This window comes from Triticum urartu, chromosome 7A (assembly GCF_056163025.1).
Source record: "Triticum urartu cultivar PI428250 chromosome 7A, HENAU_Tu73, whole genome shotgun sequence".
Classification (NCBI taxonomy): domain Eukaryota; kingdom Viridiplantae; phylum Streptophyta; class Magnoliopsida; order Poales; family Poaceae; genus Triticum; species Triticum urartu.
Genome location: NC_141879.1, coordinates 538876649 through 538897522, shown reverse-complemented (window position 1 = coordinate 538897522; position 20874 = coordinate 538876649). Strand labels below are relative to the sequence as shown.

General features: G+C 48.4%; 1 pseudogene; it reads right to left on the bottom strand.

The window, feature by feature from the left end:
- Positions 1-15624: 15624 nt before the first annotated feature.
- LOC147960327 (uncharacterized) lies at positions 15625-17911 on the bottom strand (annotated as a pseudogene).
- Positions 17912-20874: the final 2963 nt, after the last annotated feature.

Genomic DNA, 20874 nt, shown 5'->3' with positions numbered 1-20874 from the left:
GTTCAAATTTGAATTATGCACATTAAATGCCCAGAAACTCAATTAATGTATAAAAGGAAAAAACTTGCCGGGAATAATTCCAAAATTTAGCACGGTACTTCTATTTGGTCTAATCTGGCTGTGTAAAAATTTTAAGGCGGGAGAAGGCAGTGTACATATGTCTTTTTGCACACGGAGGTGACACGTTCCCTCTTGGAACCACGAGCCTTCTTGAGGGAAGCTCCGGTTTGCAAGAAGCCTACACCAAAGCTTGTCCCAATTCGGCCAAAAAAATTACTGCAGCATGTTGGTGCCATGTCATGACACCATGCCAAGTTTCATGATTTTCAGGCGTGTTTTGGAATTACAGGAATTAAAAAACCAAGTTTCTCAATCTTTCCGGTCGAGCCACGACGCCCAGATGTTTGAATTTCACTCCCATCTCTTGCATGTGACCTAGAAATTCATCCAAGGACACACATGTGATTTTTCAAACAACTATGGTGCACTGGAGCCTGTGCTTGTAGTTCAAATTTGAATTATGCACATTAAATGCCCAGAAACTCAATTAATCTATAAAAAAGGCCAAACAAACACAGAATAATTCCAAAATTTAGCACGATACTTCTATTTGGTCTAATCTGCCTGTGTAAAAAATTAAGGCGGGAGAAGGCAGTGTACGTATGTCAGTTCGCACACGGAGGTGACACGTTCCCTCTTGGAACCAGGAGCCTTGTTCAGGGAAGCTTTGGTTTGCAAGAAGCTTACACCAAATCTTGTCCCAATTCGGCAAAAAAAATTACTACAGCATGTTCGTGCCATGTCATGACACCATGCCAAGTTTCATGATTTTCAGTCGTGTTTTAGATTTACAGGAATTAAAAAACCAAGTTTCTCAATCATTCCGACCGAGCCATGACACCTAGATGTTTGAATTTTATTCCCATTTATTGCATGGGACCTATAAATTCACCCAAAGACACACATGTGATTTTTTAGAAAACTTTGGTGCATTGGAGCATGTGCTTGTAGTTCAAATTTGAATTATGCACATTAAATGCCCAGAAACTCAATTAATGCATAAAAATGCCAAACGAACCCGGAATAATTCCAAATTTAAACACGACACTCATGTACTAGTTGCATGTTTAGTGTACGTAAATGTTCTAGCAATTCAAACACCATCCTTTCCCTCCGTAACACCATTTTGTCTTTCAAAACATAATTAAAAAATCAGGTATACCACAAACAGATTACTAGAAAGAATCGTGTGGGATGTGATATAAAATATCTTGGCGCACCGTCTTGTCTAGCTTACGCAGGAAGCTTCGTCGTTTATAGTCCACCACCCCCAATTGAACCACACTTGCGCTAGTTTCTCGCGGCACCGAGCAAATTTTTTTGCCACCGCAGAAATATCTATCTCCCCGCCCCCTCCCTCCTACCAAAAGCCACATTTCCACTGTTCCTCCTTGCTTTCCAAGTTCAAACCTTCACTGCTGCTTATTGGCAGCTCAGCCTCCTCGCCGGCGACCCTTCTTCTTGCAGCGCCGCCTCCTCGCCGGCTACCCTTCTTATTGCAGCTCCGCCTCCTCACCGGCGACCCTTCTTCTTGCAGCATTGCCTCCTCACCGGCGACCCTTCTTCTTGATGCGCGAGCTCCTCGCCGCCGATCCTTCTTCTTGCTGCGCGGCCTCGTCGATATGGTCAGGTAATCCACACCCCACCCACACCATCCTCCTCCTTTCCCGTCCCACATGCCCCGACTGATGGAGCGACACCTTCCACCAAAATCACTACCCCCTCCTCCAATTAAGTGCCGCCCACAGCCATTTTACACGCAGTATAACGTGGAGCTGAGTAGCATGCGGCCGCATGAGCGAACGAGGTCGCTATGGTTGACATGCGTGTTGACCGCAAAATCTTGGAGGAGCACCTCGTCTTCGAGGCCACCGTCGACACCGTCGTGCGGTTGTCTACTTTAAAATACAGTTCATGATGTTTTCTCGAGGCCACCGCTAGTGATTTGTCCTCTATAATGTTAATATGCAATCTGATGTTTAGTTAATAGTTTGGTCCTCTGAAATGTAATGTTCAGTTAACACTTTGGTCCAACAATTGCTACATTTCATAGTATTGTTCTCAAGCATTCTTTGTTTTGTTAACTGTCTTATCTTCTCATACATGTTTCTACTCTGTAATGTCGTGCTCAGTTAACTATTTGGTTCATTTGATCTGCTGTCCATTTAACTGTTTGGTTCAGTTCTGCAATTTGGCTGTACTCAATACATATTCCACTGATAATATGGCAACTCTCAGTTAACCTGATCAAGATCTTCCTTATGTGTGTTGCAGGGAAACAATGGGAGACATTGCGGTTTACCATCAAGGTTTGTTCAAGCAGGGTCCTTTGGCTAATAGCACATTATTGTGCAGTTGCAGGAATCATTCTAATATTTAGGTTTCTTACAATTTGGTCTTGCACATGTAGGTCCTGTTGTCAGAGGCTTAGACCCACTGTTCGATCCATTTTACATATGGGGAAATGAGATGTCCATGAATATCAGTTAAGTCAAGGAACTCAGAAAGATTGTTTGGATGAGGAAACTTGCGATGAATAACAACAAGATCTTTGTTTGCACAATGAAGAAGACATCAGTCAACTATAGGATGGTACCAACTCTTTCACCTTGTTTTTACCCCTTGCGCCATTTCAAAATTTACAACAATGGTTTATGCATAGCTTTGTTTTCAGTACTTTTCAAAGCAGTTCACCAATGATTACCTCTCAAACCACCTACATGGTCAAGAGGCGAGGAAGGTAGTCATTCAACACCCACGGTGCAATATTGAAGTCTTGTTGAAGAGGACAAAGGTTGGGCGGGCAATTATCCATAGCCACTGGCCTAAAGTTGCAAGGACATTCAACATCACTGAAGGCTCAATATTTGCCTTCCGCTTCTGCAGTTTCCCAGATGAGATTCATCTGTCTATTTACCATGTATGATGCTACTTCCCAAAGGTTTTTGATGCTGCATGTGAAACTTGGTGCTGTTGTGTAATGGCGTAACTGAGTGCCGAAGCTATCTGATGTAATTCACTTATGAAATTCTGGTTGCTTTTATATGGATATGAAATATCTGGTGTGTTTTATAAGAAATACCAGTTTGATTAGTACATGGATTATCAATAATAGGCTAATTACCCTGCTTATTGGGGTTTTCTATTGCAAACGGTTACTCAGATAGCACCGTGGGCGATGAACTCAAACAACCCAAACGGTTTCTAGAAAGTAGGCGTGTTCGATCAACTAACAATCACACATGGCTTCCGGCAGCGAACTGTTTGCGTTAGGCCACCTTGCACAAATGTTTCCACACAAAGAACTGTGTGGGATGTACATACCTATGGAAATGATTTTTTGGGATTCACCGTGCGGGATGTACATACCTACGGAAATGATTTCTTGGATTCACCGTGTGGGATGTACATACCTACGGAAATGATTTCTGGGATTCACCATGTGGGATCTACATACCTATGGAAATGATTGGGTTTCGATGCCACGCCCGATCGCACACGGCCCCAGCTTGGGTCCCAGGAGGGCCTATCCCCGACAATTTTTGGGTCATGTGGGAAGGACCCCCCTCGCCCACACTCACTTGGCGATGGTTCCAAGTACCGTCACGGGAAGGGGTTCAAAACCGTTTGTTTAGCACATCGATGTACCAGTGGACGTTCACATGACACCACTAAGGGAATCACAACATACATACTATCCAAATATCGAGCACATATCAAATTCACATGATTACTTGCAACATGATTTATCTCGTGACCTCAAGAACAAAGGTAACTTCTCACAATCAACAAACATGCTCATGATCAGAGGGGTATTAATATGCATAATGGATCTGAACATATAGTCTTCCACCAAATAAACCATATAGTAATCAACTACAAGATGTAATCAACACTACTAGTCACCCCCTAGCACCAATCTATAGTTACAGTAACAAGATTGAATATAAGAGATGAACTAGGGTTTGAGATTAGATGGTGTTGGTGAAGATGTTGATGGAGATTTCCCTCCCCAAGATGGGAGAGTTGTTGGTGATGATGATGACGATGATTTCCCCCTCCGGGAGGGAAGTTCCCCCGGCAGAATTGCTCCGCGAGAGGGCAAAAGTGCTCCTGCCCAAGTTCCGCCTCAAGGTTGTGGAGCTCCTCCCGAAAGTATTATTGTGATTTTTTTCTAGGTCAAAACCACTTATATACCAAAATATGGGCACCAGAGGTGGGCCGAGGAGGGCATAATACACCAGGGCGCGCCAGGGAGGCCTGGCATGCCCAGGTGGGTTGTGCCCACCTGGTGCCCCCCCCTCTGGTACTTATTGGCCCCAACATTTCTTATATATTGCATAAAAATCTCCGTGAAGTACCAGAGGGGGGCACCACATGTGCCTAGATCTTTCCTCACCACATGATGCTTGCCAGAAGAATAAATAAAAAGGCATAGAAGGAAAACTTTGATTCTTTGCATAAAAGTAAATACATATAAGTAAAAGATAGGCCCTTCGCAGAGGGAAGCAGAGGTTGCCATGCGCTTTAGTTTTTTGCATGCTCAATCCCTTAGTGCAAGAGAACATCATGTTGTATTGCCCCTTAAGATGACAACCTTTATTATGCAGTCTATCGCTTTTATTCTTTGTCATCCAAGTTCATACAACGCTCAGTTTTCTCTTATACTAAATGATCTTACATATTTAGAAGCAATTTTATTGCCTTTTTGCACCGATGACAACTTACTTGAGGGATCTTGTTCAATCCCTAGGTAGGTATGGTGGACACTTGAAAAGATTTGGTTTTAAGGGTTTTTGGATGCACAAGTAGTATCTCTACTTAGTACGGAATTTTTGGCTAGCAAAGGTAGGGGCAAGCACCACATGTTGAAGGATCTATAACAATATGACTTCTATGTGAATATAAACAAACATAAACCATTAAGTTGTCTTCCTTGTCCAATATCAACAATTTTGGCATATAATATTTTGATGAGGGCTCACAATCACAAATGATTTCTAGGATAGTATATTTATATGTGAATCTTCCCTTCCCTTATTAATTCTTTCATGAGTTGCATCATTGACTAATGCTATGTTTGTCAATATCTAATAAAGTTTTCTTACTTATACTTTTCCTTATGTCACTACTAGGGAAAACCTTATACACAGAAATTTAGCAACAGCGCGGGTTAAAAAAGGGCGCTAGTGCTAGATAGCAGTAGCGGTTCAGAATAAACCACGCTGCAGATACGATCCTAGCAGTAGCGCGTGTGCCCATAAAAGTGCTACTACTAATATTCCCATTGCTGGAACGATGGGCTACGCATAGCAGTAGCGGCCTTGCAGGAAGCGCGCTCCCGCTAGGGCATGAGTAGCAGCGCGTTTCCCTGTAACAGCGCTACTGCTAATGGAAATAAAATAAAATGAAAAACAAATAGAAAAGTAAATGAAAATGAAAGAAACAGAAAAAGGAGAAAGAAAAAAAATAAAATGTAAAGCAAAATAAATGAAAAAGAGAAAAAACAGAGAAAGGCTTAGCTGTAGCGTGTGTTAGTAAGAGGCGTTGTAGCTAACGCAGTTGCAGCGCGTTTCCAGGACCCCCGCTATAGAAACAGAGAAGGAAATAAAAAAGAGAGAAAATTACATATGTATAGCAGTAGCGCGTTTTGGAAAAAGCGCTATAGCTACCTTAGCTAGAGCGCGTTCTGTGAAACATGCTACCGCTAGTTTTGACTTAACCAAAAAACCGTCCCCCCCCCCCCCGGCCACCACTTGCCCCCCAAATCTCTCGACCCGCCCCGCCGCCGTCTCCCCGATTCGCCGTCGCCCCACTTCGCCGTCGTCTCCTGCCGACGTCGACGCCCCCGGAGCCACCAGAGCCGTGCGCCGTCGACGCCACCGGAGCCGCCCCCAACGCCACGGAGCCGCGCGGCCTCATCAACGCCACCGGAGCCGCCGTCGATGCCACTGGATCCTCCCTCGCCACAACTGCCTCCCTCGCCGTCACCGGAGACGCCCTGCCTCCCTCGCCACCACCGGAGCCATCCTCTGTAAGCCCCCACCCCTCCTCTCTCTCATGCATAGGTTAGCTAGTTTAATTATGTTAATTATCTAGGTTAGGGCAAAAATTTAGTTAGGGCTTTGACAGAGAAGTAGTTAGGTTAACTAGGTTAATTACCTAGGTTAGTGCAAAAATTTAGTTAGGGCTTTGACAGAGAACTAGTCAGGTTAACTAGTTTAATTAGGTTAATTATCTAGGTTATTTAGGCAAGTTTTATTTTAAAGATGATCCCTTCCTAGACTTTTATTGTTGATTATATCTTTTCATTGAAGTGGTCATGTTGTTTGTGCCCAAGTGGCTTTGTTGTTTGAATGAAGCTGAGTGGCCTATATATGTTTTGCCGAAATGTTGATTCATTTCCGTTCTGGCAAATTTCAGGTTCTCGATTTGTCCACTTTTTAGCAAAGGTCATGCCAAAATTTTCCGTGAATTTCGACATGACTTGTGCTACAAACTAGGACATATCGAGTGCCCGGGATTTGCCGCACCAGGAAGGAGTCAACATTCCTACAAAACATAGGCCTTTTGTATGTCATTATTCATTTTGTTAGGTCTAGAATTAATTTACAAGATTTAATCGTAGGAAACATGGCTAGCAACGATGAAGGACAGGGTTCTAGTGATTGCGACGACGTCTACTGGGCGGCAGACGAGTTTTTTAGCCTTGCCGACGATCAACCGGTGGCATCGGGGACTGAGACCGACACGTAGACCGGTGCTGAGACTGAGAGCGGCGCTAAGACTCAGACCGACATCGAGACCGGCGCTGAGACTGAGACCGGTGCTGAGACTGAGACCGGCGCTGAGACTCAGACCGGCATTGAGACCAGCGCTGCCTCAGGGAGCGGAGCCGGTGTAGAACAGAAAGCAAAGAGGCAACGGCTTCCTAACAAACTCAAGACTACTAGACTGGTGGTCACGAAGGTGGACGACGGCAATTTTGAGCCAAAGGCGCCCGAGGAAGCGCGTCGATACTATGGCAATCAAATAGGCTGCATCGTACGGACAACCGCCACCATCAACGATGAGAAACTACCGAAGATAGAAAATATGAGGAGCTCCCTCCTAAAGAAGTTTCACCAGATATTCTTGTTCCCGGGCCGGAATGAGATTATGAAGATCCAGATGAGGACCCGGCAATGAAGAAGATAAACAAACACGCCATGACCAAGTTTAGCAACACGTTGGCCGCCTGGAAAAATCGAGTGAAAGCAAAGATCATCGAAAAGAAGGAACCCTACTCCGAGATTGTAAAGGATAATCCGACAATCACGGAAGAGCAGTTTCAAATATTCAAGGAGGCTTGTGAGGCCGAAGCTGCCAAAAAAAAGTCTCAGTACATGAAGGGGCTTCAAGAGAGGAACATTGTGAGCCACCACCTCGGAAGCCGTGGTTATGGCGGAAAGAGGTCCAAATGGGCCAAGGAGGACGCGGAAGACGCGAGTCTTGGCATCCCAGACCCCTTGGCGGATTTCACCGTCCCGCGGGAGCGTGACGTCCTCAGGGCCCGGCACCGTTGGGACCCAGTGAACAAGGTTTACGAGACAACACCGGTCATTACGGAGTTCATGAGACTGCTGGTAATTTTAGTTTCTGATCAATTCGACTGCACACGTTAGTCATATTTGTAAACGATCCTTGTGCCTTTTGCAGAGAGAGCAGCACCGGATTGCGGCCGAAAGCGACTCGCCGTCTGAGGCATTGGCGAGGCCCAAGTGGGGCACTCCATTCAACCGGGTGTTGAACATATTGAAACGACAACCGGTGGATACTCGACCATCATATAGACGCGTGCACGGTGTCGGAGACGGCACCATGTGGAAGAAGTACTACCGTGAGACCACGGAGGAGAGAAAGGAAAGACGGAGGTTAACTGAAGAAAACATCGACAAGAAGGTTGAGATTGCGGTTGAGAAGAAATCATCTCAAACAGTCGCAACAGCGGTAGCTGCCGCAAAACAGGTGGTTGCAGATTTGTCTACTTCCTTGGTGACTGGCGTTATCACTTGGACAAGGCAAAATTCAGAAAAAAATGCAGAGGACTTTCCCCTTGCCGACTTCTTGGGGAGCAGCTCGACTAGCGTTGCACTAGCACCTGCTCCCGCGCCGGCTTCCGCACCTGCTCCCGCACCGGCTCCCGCACCGGACGTGCTCGGTGGTGCTTCATCTTTGGCTGAGCTCGACGCCCTCACGGTATCTGTCACACCGACCCCCTTCAATATAAATGTATAATCTCCCGTTTTCGTTGCCTTTCGGATGTCTCACGTCGCAGACTTTTCTTTGCACGCCGACGAAACCCCGTGCACCATATTGTACACCATCGACGACCAGAAGGTGGACATGGGGAAGACGACGATAATGAAGCCGAAGGAACCATTGTTCCACAGCCGGCCGATCCCCCCGAACGTCTTCAAGGTTTCCGTGGCCAGTGTCAAACCGGGCCACGAGAATTTGCCTCCTCCAATACTAGCGGGGGATGATGACGAGACACCACGGCGGCTTGGTGATTGTTGCAATGGGTGGGTGCTGTTGTGGCCAAAGATTCTGCTTCGTCTGGAGGCGACCGGGAGCACACCCATGAGCACGCAGCCTCAGCAAGGTATGAACATCAACACCCCACCTACCCAATTAGCGTCGGGTGTCGGGTTGGGTGATAGCAGACGGGGTAAGGAGGAGGCTCCATTAGTCGCTGATGACGTCACCATGGATGAGGATGAGGACGACGATGGCGCTGAAAAGTATGTCTATACTGGCGCCTCCGCAGGGTTTGAGCGTCATGAGTCAGTGCCTGAATTGCCGTCTCAACGTATTATGGACGACCTTTCGGTAGTAAAGAAGTCTAGGAAGAGAGCGAGGAAAGGCAAAAAAGCTGATTCTATGATCCAGCCGCCTCAGCAGCCTCGGCTTCAGGACCGTATAGATATCCCCGATGCGGATAAATGGCATATCCCCGGTCAACCAATCCTACCTGCAACAGTGCTACGGGCCAGATTCGGCGATCTAAGGAGACTTCATGACGATCTGCTGCGGGTAGAGAAAGGCCTCATCGCCTCGAAAGATCCAGGATACCCACTCTGCATGGTTAACGTTCCGCGGCAAATGTCGTACGTCGACAGCTTCCCCGCGGATAAGTTCTTCCTCCGATTCGATTACATATTCGACATGTTTCACGTGAAGAAGCTGGATTTTACGTTTGTCCGCCTTTATGTCTTGCACATGAACTACATCATCGAGGTTGAGCAGATATCTAATATCTGTGTCGCTGACCCGTACTACATGCACGAGGGCTTCTTGGGAGTCTGCGCAAAGCACTGTGAATACGCGAGGGATTACATCGTCACTTTCATGCTCGCCAATAAGGACAAGGAGGCGATTCTCGTGCCTTATCATCCCATGTAAGTCATCCGCGCTGCTATCCTTCCTTCGATTTCAATCATTCATTTGCACGGTGGAGGCTAATTAATTTGAGGTGTACTTATTTTGCGCAGCGGCGGGCGCGCCGTCCTCATCATCCTCTACCCCCGATTCTCCCACGCTCTTTACTTGGACTCGTCGAAGAACATTCACAAAAAGGATTACACCCACATCAAGGATGTTCTCGACAGTGCTATGTTTTACTACCAATCAAGGGGTGGAGAGGTCAGGGACAAGAAGACAAGGGGCGACAGGGCCGCCTTCGGCCATAAGACCGACTTCTGCTGCATCCAGCAACCGAACGATTCTCTTAATGATGGATTCTATGTCCTACACCACATGCTGAAGTACAGACGGGATCACCAGAACCTTCGCATGTCACCTAGATCCGGCGATGCCCATATTCTGCAATGGGCAAAGGACATAGGAGATATCGAGGATCATCGACTTCGAGCTGACTTCTATAACATCCAACACGAACTTGCCCAAATCATCATGAAGGAGGTCGTCGGAAAAACAGGGATGTTCTACGGAGAAGGACAAATGTCGCGGGAAGACGTCCAAATATGGATAGCCTCTCAGCATCTCGACATGAAGCCTTTCACTAAGCTCAAGGACTATCTCCCTGACTTGGATGGATGGAACGACATGTTAGAGTGATTGTCGATATATGACAATGTGTCCGTTTAGTCCATACTTTTTGTATGACAAAACTTTGAGTTATGCATGGTGAAACTTTATTTGTGATGTAATTAAACCGTCCTCCTCCTCGACTAGCGAATATCACTCTAGTTAGGGCATTTTGGGGTACGATGAACTTTGTTATTTATGCTTATGATATGTTGTTTCTATTTTTGCCAAGTCTGTCTCTTTCTGTTGCTCAACTATATATGTTGCATATCATCGACTCATGTGACGATGTAGGTGCATAGATCATAGATGGCGAAGAAGTGCTACGCCAGGAGTATATATACGACAAGTGGCCGGAGTGTCAGGCCCAGGTGTACCGGTTTCCGGTTTCCGAGCGACAGTCAGTAGTTAGTTTAGGTTCACGCTAATGCGAGAGAAGGATACGAACTCATGTACTCAAAGTGATAGCTATTCTCGCGTATATCATTGTTTAGATGGATGACGATGTATTTGCAAGTAATCGAGACTTGTATCGCTATTTTCGAGATGATGACGAGAGACCACTTTGTGTTGGATGATGATTATGATGAGACTATTTGTATGTATATGCTATGATTACATCCGTGGTCTCGCAAGCATTTGTATGTGTACCATGATGACATTTGTATGTACTAAAGATTCTTCTATAAAGCCTGTTCAAATACAAGACAAATATGCCGAAAAAAACAAAAAACTACTAAAATTAGCAGTAGCGAGTGGAGAAAAGTTAGCAGCAGCGCGGTAGTAGCAGTAGCGCGCACGGAAGAAGCGCGCTATAGCTATTAGTAGTAGCGAGCTTCCACTAAGTGTGATGCTGCTACACTTGTGTAGCAGTAGCGCTGGTGAGCACGCGCTACTGCTATGTGTTAGCTATAGCGCCTTATTAGTAGCGCCGGTCCGCGCGCTACTGATACACCTAAAACCCGCGCTGCTGCTCGCCTTTTCCCTAGTAGTGTGTGGTGCTATCACCTACCATAGGATTAGTATATGATCATATTGATTTATTTCCTCTCTTTTATTTATTTTATTTCTCATTTTCTTTCTTTCTTATTTCTTTTCTTTATTTGCAACATGAAAGTAAAGAAAGTAAAAAACTCAAACTAGCTTCATTATATAACTTGCACATGATTACAATGATAGATCACTAAGCAAACTTCTAGAAGAAGAAGAAAAGGTCGAACTAAACTTTATTCATCTAAGCAAAAGATTGAACCAAAATAAGTAAAAGTAAAAACATAGTGGGATGATATGATACCAGGGCACCTCCCCCAAGCTTGGCGAAAGCCAAGGGGAGTGCCCATACCCGATACTTAGTTCACCTTTGGTGGTGAAGAAGAGATCTTGTCCTTAAGGGTCAAGAGGTCCTACAGCCGATGAATGACGCTCCGGAGATAGGCAATATGCTCTTGATGCAGAATATTTTCGCGAGTGAGATGCTTATTTTGTATACAAACTGCTTCAAAGACACGAAAAGCTTCAATCTCGGCAGGAGTAAGGTGAGTAAGATAGGGTTTAAGAATATCTTCCTGCTCCTCGGCCAACAGGGATGGACCTATGGTAGCTTCCTTGCCCTTGTCTCCCTTGTTAGCGTCTGTGGGCTCCTCCCTCTTCGTCTTGATCTTCATCAGCCAAGCATCCTCTTCCATGTGGTTGGAGGAGCAGGAAGACATGATGCCTAGCTTGACAAATCTGACCAGAAACAGCAAGAAAAGAGAATAGATGATTCTCTCCGCGATACGGTGGTTAACAAGTTCGGGAAGTATATATAAATTTTTTATCTTGGAGAACAAGCACATGGAAGAAAAACGGAGTACGGGAGGTGTCCTAGGTGGGCACAACCCACCTGGGCACGCCAGGCGCGCCCTGGTGTATTGTGCCCACCAGGGGACGCTTCCTGGGAGTTTCTTTATTTCCAGAATTTTAAAATATTCCAAAACTGATAAAAAATAATTTTTGCAGATTTTCCGGAGTCCGTTTACTTACCGTATGGCGTACCTCCTTATTTTGACAATTCTGGAGTGTTCCGCAAGGACTCTCTTATGTATTCTTCTGGTGTCGAGGTTTGGATAATATTGCTTTCAACATTAATAGGCGTACCTGAGATGTAATGCTTTATTCTTTGTCCATGGACAACCTTCGGGTTAATACCTTCGGAATTATTTATTTTGATGGCACCGGACCGGTAAACCTCCTCAATGACATAAGGGCCTTCCCATTTGGATGGCCCATGCTCGTGGCTCATGAACCTCCCCGAGGCTTCAATCTCTTCATGGAGAGAGCTCTGCGACCAGTTCGTTGCTAATTTCAAGGGCACACATGACCGCCCCTCCACCATCAACGACCTGCGGCATGTGCAGCAGCGCCCCGGCGAGACCCTCCACAAGTACATCTGGTGCTTCTGTCAGGTGCGCAACAAGAACCCACGTGTCTCTGACGCGGCCATCATTTCTACATTCTCCACCAGCATCACGGATGCTAGGATGCGCAAGAAACTCGCCATCAACGACGAGCTGGACTCGATGCTCGAGTTGTTCGACCTCGCCGACAAGTGCACAAAAGCTAAAGAATTTCATCTTTTCATCCACAATGACCCCAACGCCACACTCGATGCCGCCAAGGCCAAGGGCAAGGCCCTGCCATACTTGCGGTGGAGCCTGAGCAGAAGCGCGGCTGTGATCGCGACGATCCCGAGAAGAACAACTGTCCGTTCTGCGTCTACCACAACGTGCGCACCCACAACCCCGAGGACTGCCAGGAGCTTAAGTCGCTCTGCGACAAGTGCTTGGTCCATCGAGGAGACCGCAATGACCTTGGCACCAGTCGCGGAGGAGGCCGTGGCAGTAGCCGATGGGACAGCCGCAATGGCAACCCCCGTCGTGGCTGTCATGACCAGCCGCGCGAGGGCGCCTGGCGCGATCAGCCTCATGAGGGCGCCTGGCACGAGCAGCCTCGTGAGTGAATCCAGAGGCCAACATAGCCCTTCCGCTGCTGCCGCCGCTGCCCGGCATGAGCGACTTCAATCATCTTGATGAGGGTGCTGGGGGCTACCAGGAATCTCGCGAGATAGCCAGCATCCTTGGGGGAGCTCAGGCCCTCGCGTCCAATTGTCTCTATAAGCAATTCTCTAGCAAGGTGAATGCCGCCCTCCCGGGGCCTAAAGCTATGCGGCCCCTCAAGTGGTGGTAGTACGCCATCACCTTCGACTCCAAGGACCACCTCAAGTCCACGGTCCCCGCCCAGGATGTGCACCTCCACCATCAGTAATGTTGCGGTCACCAAGACCCTCATTGACGCAGGCACCGGCCGCAACATCCCCTCCATAGAGACCATCGAGACGCTCCAAGTGCCCTACGATTAGCTGATGCCGACCATGCCTTTATCCGGGGTGACTGATGGGTCTACTATTCCCCTAGGGCAGGTGCGCCTCCCGGTCACCTTTGGCACCCGCCATAACTACCACACTGAGCTCACTAACTTCGACGCGACGCACATTGTCCTGCCGTACAATGCCATCCTGGGGTACTCGGCAATCGCCAAGTTCATGGCGGTGACCCACCATGGCTACAACGTCCTCAGGATGCTTGGCTGCAGTGGCAACATCACCATCGCTCGCGATGAGAAGGACGCGGTATGCTCCCTCAAGCATGCCTACAGGGCGACCGCAGCTACACATGTGAATGGCAAGGACGCCATCAAGCCTCCCGAGGTTGCTCGCGCAAAGAAGAAGCAGCTACTCCCCCAAAACCTCACCGAGGCGAAGAAGGCATCAGTTGACGGCAGCGGCGCAGGCCCTGCCCTCGCCATCAGCGTCTGCCTCCCTCCTGCATAGGAAAGTGCGCTTGTCGCCTCCCTTTGGACAGGCTTGAATGTTTCCTCCTAGGAGGCATCTGACTTGCCCAGTGTGCCGAGGGAGGTAATCGAGCACCACCTAGCGGTGTGCCCTAGCGCACGCCACGTCAAGCAAGGAGCACAGCTAGGCGTGGGAGGAGCAGGAGTTCATCATCCGAGAAGTCTACAAGATGTAAGGAGCTGGAGCCATCAGAGGGGAGCGCCACCCCGCGCGGCCTGCCATCCTGAACGTCGTCCCCAAGAAGAGCGGCAAGGCATGCATGCATGTCGATTTCCCGAGCCTCAGTAAGGCTTGCCCTCAGGACCCCTTTCTGCTGCCCGGCACCGACCATATTGTGGACTCCACAAACTCTTTCCCATGTGGGAGGGCCCTTTTGGGATCGCTCATGTCTCCTGGCTAGGCCCTGCCCAGCAGGAGACGGAGAACGATGTTCCTGCGCCTAACGCCTGGAAATGTCCAACGCCTCCGCAGGTTCTACCCGTGACTCTCACGAATACGAACGAAATGGGTTGTACACGCCCTGGGGGCTCTCAATGCGCTCTCCCAACAAATGCGCGAGAGCCCCCACCCACGTCCAAGTGGAAGCCCCATGCCCCGTGCTAGCGCAACGATCAAGCCGCAATCAAACCCACATCCTGGTGGAAACCCCATGCTCTATGCTAGCGAAACAATCAACAGAGGGCGCCCCACGGGCTACACCAACCTCAAGCTGATCCGTGCCAGACACGGCAACCCCTCCTTTTTGTTTTGGATGTGTAATTGAGGGTGCCCCATGTGCCTCACCAACCACAAGTTGGTCTGTGCCGGACACGGCAGCCGTATCTCTTTTTGTTGTGTAATGGAATGTTTAGTCTTGCTTCAGTAAAGCTTTGGTTTCCCGTTCATCGTGTGTTTCATTGTGTTTTTATCTCGGGAGCCGCACGTGCTCGCAACCTCCCTCTTGAGACTCATGCGAGCAGGGGCTGGACATGGTGCATGTGCTTGGGTTAGTCCCATCAGCGCCAAAAACCCAAGCAACCGGGCTCTGGCTCGCAGGCCTACTCCCGTGCATGCCATCCCACCAAGGTCCTTGGTGTCTTATCTCCTTGCGGGACACTCACGAGCGAGCCAGCAAGCGTGCATTGCTCCCTTGCAGTGCAACCTTCCGTGTGTATTTTTCTATGTGCAGTTGCCTCGGGGGTCAGCCCAAGACAACTACCTCAGCATGAGATTTCGTGAGCTAAAGCCTCGCGAGGCACGTGACGTCGACAACGGTCGACCAGGTTCCGCACTCCAGAAAGCTAAATCTAAATATCTCGTGAGCCGCCTCTCGAGCCTCCCCTTCAGGTAACCGCACGAGTGCTGGCGTTTCCCCTCACGCGAGCCGCTTGTGCGTCAAAGGGGGCACCCTAAGCATCGCACCTCAGGAGCCCTCACTAGCCCCCGATGCCCCTCACCTCATGGCCTTATTCAGGCACTAAGACCTAGCATACCGATGATGGTTGAGGCCTGCACGGGGGCTAGGTCCTGACAATGTAGAGCGCAAAGGCAAGCAAAAAGGGGGAAACAAGCCTCAGGGGAAGGCCCCGCAGGGGTACAGGCGTTCATCACATCATTAAGTACTCAAGCAAGACCATGGTCTTCACGCCTCCGTGAGGCTGTATCAGTCTGTTATAGGATAATAAAGGGGAGATCTAGGAGGAAGCGCTGTCATCGCCCCCACCGCCACCGTCGGCACCGTCACTGTCTCCCTCCTCAACCTCGTCAGAACCCGCGCCATTGTCGAAGGAGAACTTCTCGAGTAGTGCATCCACATGGTCTTCTACTGCCTCCGCGAGGCCATCACAGAACTCTTCAGAAAAGGGAACTATCACCTTGCTGAAGATGAATTCGGGGTTGACGTGGCAAAGGTGGCTTAAGACGCAGGTCGCCGCTTGAGAGAAGAGGTCACGACATCCCTCCTCCAAGATGTCATCCATCGTCCGGGCCCTCTCTTCGAGCCACTCCATGAGCTTGGTGGAGAATTTGATGTAGTTGGTGTTGCGGGGCATGAGGGGGGCTTCAAGCTTCTCCCAGCAGATGGAGCTCAGAGCGCCACGGTCCCGGAGTTCAAGAGAAGGGAGCACCCCGAGGTGTTCAAGTTGCTGCTTTTGCTTCCAATCTGCCTTGCCCCCGGCTTGCTCGGCAACGCTGTGCTACTTCTTTAGCTTGCGTTGGTTTTTCCCTTGAAGAGGAAAGGGTGATGCAGCAAAGAAGAGATAAGTATTTTCCCTTAGTTTGAGAACCAAGGTATCAATCCAGTAGGAGACAACGCACAAATCACCTAATACCTGCACAAACAATCAAACAACCTGCACAAACAATCAATCCCTTCACGACCACTTGCAAAAGTGAGATCTGATAGAGATAGATAAACAGTAAAGTAAATATTTTTGGTATTTTTGGTTTATAGATCGGAAAGTAAAAGATTGCAAAATAATAGATCAGAAGCTTATATGATGGAAAATAGACCGGGGGACCATAGGTTTGTCTAGAGGCTTCTCTCAAGATAGCAAAGAATACGATGGGTGAACAAATTACTGTCGAGCAATTGATAGAAAAGCGTAAAGTTATGATGATATCTAAGGCAATGATTATGAAATATAGGCATCACGTCTGTGTCAAGAAGACCGAAACGATTTTGCATCTACTACTATTACTCCACACATCGACCGACTCCTACCTGCATCTAGAGTATTAAGTTCATGAAGAACAGAGTAACACATTAAGTAAGATGACATGATGTAGAGGAATTAACTAAAGCAATATGATGAAAACCCCATCTTTTTATCCTCGATGGCAACATGTTCCTTGCTTCCCCTACTATCACCGGGAAAGGACACCGCAAGATTGAACCCAAAGCTAAGCACTTCTCCCATTGGAAGAAAAACCAATCTAGTTGGCCAAACTAAATCGATAGTTCAAAGAGAATTACAAAGATATCTAATCATGCATATAAGAATCTAGAGAAGATTCAAATAATATTCATACATAAGTTGATCATAAATCCACAATTCATCAGATCTCGACAAACACACCGCAAAAGAATATTACATCGGATAGATCTCCAAGATCATCAAGGAGAACATGGTATTGAGAATCAAAGAGAGAGAAGAAGGCATCTAGTTACTAGCTATGGACCCGTAGGTCTGAGGTAAACTACTCATGCTTCATCGGAAGGGCAATAGAGTTGATGTAGAAGCCCTCCGTGATCGAATCCCCCCTCTGGCAGGGTGCCAGAAAAGGTCCCTAGATGGGATCTCACTGGTACAGAAGGTTGCAGCGGTGGAGAAGTGTTTTCATGGATGCCTCTGGTGGTTTGGGAATATATGTGAATATATAGTAGAAGGAATTAGGTCAGGGGAGTCACGGGGTGCCCACAAGGGAGGAAGCGCGCCCTCCCCCCTTGTGGCCGCCTCGTGGCTCTTCCGACTTGATCTCCAAGTCTCTGGGGTGTCTTCTGGTCCAAGAAAAATCATCGCGAAGGTTTTATCCCGTTTGGACTCCATTTGGTATTCCTTTTCTGCGAAGCTCAAAAACAAGGGAGAAATAGAAACTAGCATTGGGCTCTAGGTTAATAGGTTAGTCCCAAAAATAATATAAAATAGCATATTAATGCATATAAAACATCCCAAACAGATAATATAATAGCATGGAACAATAAAAAATTATAGATGCGTTGGAGACGTATCACGATGGCAATACCCCTCGTCTGAAGCCTAAAGGAAGCAAGCTCGGCCTCGGCATCAGCCTGGGCCTGCCGTGCGGCCGTCTGGCGGGTCTCCGACTCACTCAGCACCACTTTGAGACCGGAAATTTCCTGCCGAAGGTTCTCGCACTCCGCCTCGAAGGCATCCTCCCGCCGCTTCAGTTCCCGACCATGCTCTTCGGCGAGCTACGAGCGGTCCACTGCTGCCTTCGCATCGGCACCCGCTTGGACCTTCTTCTCCTTAGCCTCCAGCTGGGCATTGGCTTCGGAGACGCACATTGCATGGGCCTCCTGGGCGTCAACCACCCAGCGCCCCAGCGTCTCTTGACGCTCACGCTCGGCGGCCAGCTCGGTCGACGCCCTCACGAGGTCCGACTCGCGAGCTCAGAGCTTCGCCTCACAGGCTTTGAGGTCGTCTTCCCACGATTTGAGAATTTGCGACTGTGCAACCCATTCATAGTGGAGCACCTTCAAGCGGACTTCCACCTCCTCATGGTGCTTGCCTGCCGCCTCGGCCTCCGCGAGCGCAGTCGTGCAAGCCTCCTTCGCCTCGGTGACTTCCTTCTCGCTCTTCATGCAGACAACCTCATTTTGGCAATGGCCCGTCTTCATGGCAACGTTAAGATGGCTCCACCCGTCAGCGAGCCTCAGGTGCTCCTCGATGAGGCGCGCCTCATCATCTTGGAAATCTGCCCCGAGTCAGTCGAGCGTGGCCATGGCGTCACCCAAGGCTCCGTGCCAGAGCAAGGCGCGGCAACTCACGAGTGCGAGGGCCCGGTCCGGGCTTCGCTCCTCGCTTTTCACGGTCATCACGGCCGATGATGCCCCAACAATGCTCGCCTGGGGCAGAGGGCACGCCAGGACTTCCTCTATGCTTGGCTGTCGTAGCATGTCGTGGGGGCTCGCCTCGCCGGCCTCGAGGGCCTTGCTAGGAGGTGCGGCCTAAGGGTTTTTTGCAGCGCGCCCTGCGTCATACGCCGCTACATTAAGGGTGGCGATAGGCGGGAGATTAAGCGCTTTGTCCTTCCCCGTCGCCGCACCTTCTTCCACGTCGGGCCCCGCGAGGGACACGTCCCCGCTTCCGGAGGGGGCGCCTGAGGCCGAACCACCACGGCCTCAGCGGTCGTGCTCGTGCACAGCTCTAGAGGGGTAATTGACCCCTCATTGACTCCTAAGCACCTCGTATTGGCGTTGTGGTGGCAAGCAGCCTCCTCACGCCCCTCGGTGCTCCTAGCAGGTGCTGGTAGCCCCTTCGGGCCGAGGGCCGCCTTCACCCCCGTCGTCTTCTTCTTATTTTTCTGATCATTAACGGCCCACCTGTGCAAACGGGGGTCAGTCCAGACTCATTCAAGACGCACAAGCATAAGACGCGGGAATGCCTTGGTGACTTACTCGTCCTTGGCGGTCCATTTCCTCTTCTTCTCTGCGGTGATCGGCGCATCGCCGCCATCTTTAAGTGCCGCTCCGGCACCGCTTTCCGGGCCCTCGGGGTGGTTCTCGATGAACCCGGTCACGCTGTAACCTTCCTTAAGGTCCTGGGAAGTCCCTACTCTCTGGAGGTTCTCGGTCGGCGAAGGCTCGACCGCCTTCTCGCCAAGGTCCATTGATACATCTCCAACGTATCTATAATTTTTGATTGCTCCATGCTATTATATTATCTATTTTGGATGTTATTGGGCTTATTTTTACACTTTTATACTATTTTTGGGACTAACCTATTAACCGGAGGCCCAGCCCAAATTGGTGTTTTTTGCCTATTTTAGAGTTTCGTCGAAAAGGAATATCAAATGGAGTCCAAACAGAATGAAACCTTCGGGAGCGTTATTTTTGGAATGAACATGATCCAGGAGACTTGGAGTGGACGTCAAGAAATCAACGAGGCGGCCACGAGGCAGGGGGCGCACCCTCCACCCTCGTGGGCCCCTCATTGCTCCACCGACCTACTTCTTCCTCCTATATATATCTACGTACCCCCCAAACATCCAGGAGCACCACGAACACCTAATTCCACCGCTGCAACCTTCTGTACCCAAGAGATCCCATCTTGGGGCCTTTTCTGGAGCTCCGCCGGAGGGGGCATTGATCATGGAGGGCCTCTACATCAACTCCATGGCCTCTCCGATGGTGTGTGAGTAGTTTACTTCAGACCTTCGGGTCCATAGCTAGTAGCTAGATGGCTTCTTCTCTCTCTTTGGATCTCAATACAAAGTTCTCCTCAATTCTCTTGGAGATCTACTCGGTGTAATCTTCTTTTGTGGTGTGTTTGTCGAGATCCGATTAATTGTGGGTTTATGATCAAGTTTATGTATGAACAATATTTGAATATTCTCTAAATTCTTTTATGTATGATTGGTTTATCTTTGCAAGTCTCTTCGAATTATCAGTTTGGTTTGGCCTACTAGATTGATCTTTCTTGCAATGGGAGAAGTGATTAGCTTTGGGTTCAATCTTGCGGTGCTCAATCCTAGTGACAGAAAGGGAAACGACGCGTATTGTATTGTTGCCATCGAGGATAAAAAGATGGGGTTTATATCATATTGCATGAGTTTATCCCTCTACATCGTGTCATCTTGCTTAAGGCGTTACTTTGTTCTTATGAACTTAATACTCTAGATGCATGCTGGATAGCGATCGATGTGTGGAGGAATAGTAGTAGATGCAGAATCGTTTCGGTCTACTTGTCGCGAACGTGATGCCTATATACATGATCATGCCTAGATATTCTCATAATTATTCTCTTTTCTATCAATTGCTCGACGGTAATTTGTTCACCCACAGTAATACTAATGCTATCTCGAGAGAAGCCACTAGTGAAACCTATGGCCCCTAGGTCTATTTTCCATCATATTAATCTCCCGTCAACAAGCTATTTCTGGCGTCGTTTATTTTTCTTTATTTACTTTCAATCTATATCATAAAAATACCATAAATATTTATCTTATTATTATCATCTCTATCAGATCTCACTCTTGCAAGTGACCGTGAAGGGATTGAAAACCCCTTTATCGCGTTGGTTGCGAGGTTCTTATTTGTTTGTGTAGGTACGAGGTGACTCGCGCGTGGTCTCCTACTGGATTGATACCTTGGTTCTCAAAAACTGAGGGAAATA